Source organism: Sinocyclocheilus anshuiensis, unplaced genomic scaffold (assembly GCF_001515605.1).
Source record: "Sinocyclocheilus anshuiensis isolate Anshui unplaced genomic scaffold, SAMN03320099.WGS_v1.1 scaffold1738, whole genome shotgun sequence".
NCBI lineage: Eukaryota > Metazoa > Chordata > Actinopteri > Cypriniformes > Cyprinidae > Sinocyclocheilus > Sinocyclocheilus anshuiensis.
In genome coordinates this window covers 145,054-147,941 of record NW_015544118.1, presented here as the reverse complement: position 1 = coordinate 147,941, position 2,888 = coordinate 145,054, and the positions used below count along the sequence as shown (strand labels likewise).

Below are 2,888 nucleotides of genomic sequence, written 5' to 3'. Positions count from 1 at the left end.
GTTTAAAGTTGCACTACCTCATGGGGTTACAGCTCAGTCTACCCAGCAGGCAATTATGAAAAATCTCTGTTTTACATGTTTTCTGTTTCTATGCCGCTCTCCAATAGCAGGACTTGGCTGAAGATAAAACCACAAGCTATGGTAAATGGGCCAAGGATAAAGACAGATATAAACTCTATTTGATGACGAAAGCTCCAGATTCCTGCGGAGTCTCCTCATCTTCAGCAGGTGGCTATTTTTGACTCGGCCCATACTGTTCAGGCTATAAAACACTTCTACAGAAAAAAAGAGCACACAGTGAGGCACAAAGCGAATAAGTGGATAAACAGATGGGTGACTGCATATTCTGATGAACCATTACTCTTTTGTTAGCGTTAATGCACTATCAATCATCCACAGCATGTGGTTTATGGTTGGTATTAAGTCATTAAAGGTCAGTATGACGTCATTTGGTTGACACCTTTATCCAGAGAGGCTTACAATGCATTCAAGGCAATTTTCCATGTCCATTTTATCAGTTCTTGAGATCCCTGGAAATCAAACCAATAGCTTTGGTGTTGCTAGCGGCATGCTTTACTGTTACCGTGTTCATAAACAAGTACAGTCAAAAGTTCAGGGTGGGTAAGATTTTGTAATAGTTTTGAAAAAAAACTTCATGCTTATCAAGGCGGAATTTATTTGATCAGAAAATACAGTTAAAACAGTAATATTGTAAATTCAAATTCAAAATTGCTGTTTTCTATTTAACTATATTTTAAAATGTAATTTATTCCTGTGATGCAGAGCTGAATTTTCAGCATCATTACTCCAGTCTTCAGTGTAACACAATACTTCGGAAATCATTCTAATATGCTGATTTGTAGCTCAGGGATTATTATTATTAAAGTTGAAAACAATTGTGCTGCAAGTTTTTGAACACTTCAGAATTTTCTATATTTCTGCATAAATATGACCCAAAAGATCATCAGAAAGTCATAGAAGTTGACAAGGAGAATCCAATCAAACAATTGAGACAAAAAATTTATACTTTGTCATTTATCTTTTGAGAAAAATGATCCAGTGTTACATATCTGTCAGTGGCAAAATTATGTGAATCTTTGCTTTCAGTATCTGGTGTGACCCCCTTTTGCAGCAATAACTGCAGCTAAACGTTTCTTGTAACTGTTGATCAGTCCTGCACAACGGCTTGTAGGAATTTTAACCCATTCCTCAGTACAGAATCGCTTCAACTCTGTGATGTTGGTGGGTTTCCTCCTATGAACTGCTTGCTTCAGGTCCTTCCACAACATTTGAATAGGATTAAGGTCTGGACTTTGACTTGGCCATTCCAAAACATGAACTTTGTCCTTTAACCATTCTTTGGTAGAACGACTTGAGTGCTTGGGAGCGTTGTCTTGCTGCATGACCCACTTTCTCTTGAGATTCAGTTCTCGGACAGATGTCCTGACATTTTCCTGTAGAATGTTCAGGTATAATTCAGAATTCATTGTTCCATCAATGAAAGCCATCCTGGCCCAGATGTAGCAAAACAGGCCCAAATCATGATACTACCACCACCATGTTTCACAGATGGGATAAGTTTCTTATGCTGGAATGCAGTGTTGATGGACTGGAGTGGTGTGGATTACTTGTGGATTATTGTGGTGTTTTTATCAGCTATTTGAACTCTCATTCTGACGGCACCCATTCACTGCAGAGGATCCACTGGTGAGCAAGTGATGAGGAAGTGAAGTGATGCATTTATCTAAATCTGTTAATCAGTCCCCCTTTTTATCCATTTAAAAATTAGCTGAATAAAAGTATTAATTTCTTTAAAAATATAAATATTTTAATAAATATTTTGAATAAATGCTATTCTTTTCAACTTTTTTAGCTGTATTACTCTTTTTGCTATACTTTTGATCAAATAAATGCAGCCTTGATGAGCATAAGAAACTTCTTTCAAAAACATTAAAAACCTTACTGATCCCAAACTTTCGGCAGTGTATGTTTCATACTTTTTTATTAGTGTATGAATAAATGACGGGGTGGAGGGTTCTGATAAGGTTTCTGAGCATCTGTTTCATCCATAGATGCTGTTTCATCCACAGATATATCAAATGTTGTAGGAGATGGAAGGTTAATTACTGAGGGAGCACCAGTTCTCTCAGAAAGATTGACGTGACCACATTTCTTGCTCACGGCACAAACAAACGCTCAGCTCAAAGACAAACGTCTCTCGCAAGTTTGGTGAAATGAGTTCTAGCAGTTCACACCACACACACACACACACACACACACAAACACAGCGTTTTAAAACACGATTTATCGAGCTGCCGAGCCAGTCCGGTCTCTCCCCAGTTCATTTTCCTCTGTAGCATATGCTGGAAGGCTTGCTTTCTGGTTTGCTGTCCGTCTGCCCCCAAACTTCCCCATTTTTCAATTCCTCCCTCTCTCCTTCTTTTATTTTCACACTACCAGTCATGGAGATGTGAGCCTGTTATTTACACTTAATCCTTTAGAAAATGACAAAAACAGACATTTGCCACAGCCATTGGGTATCTCTGGCAGTCTGGAACATAATAAGGAAACAATAACTGTTTTCCTTTGTGAACTTCCAGCTGCCAGTTTAGAAGTTTCAGAAATAGATGCATAGAACTGTTACATGAAAAGCAGCAGACAGGGAAAAAAAATGTAAATGTCATGCTTTTTAGAGTCCTAAACAAATTAGGCACGTATACATACAATAGCTATATAGCCAGATAGAATGAATTAATACATTTTATATATATATATATATATATATATATATATATACAATTATATTATAATTATACAATTATTATAATTATAATACAATACAATTATAATGAATTTAGATGCTTGAAAAAAAAAAGGATTGGCAGTCA

General features: G+C 36.7%; 1 long non-coding RNA gene across 1 annotated transcript in view; it reads right to left on the bottom strand.

Moving 5' to 3' along the window:
* Nucleotides 1–241: 241 nt before the first annotated feature.
* LOC107694816 (uncharacterized) overlaps nt 242–2,888 on the bottom strand; it is a 4,275-nt gene continuing 1,628 nt past the window's right edge. The window contains exon 3 of the long non-coding RNA XR_001634923.1: nt 242–275. This is a non-coding gene — a long non-coding RNA (uncharacterized LOC107694816). The remainder of the gene's footprint in view (nt 276–2,888) is intronic.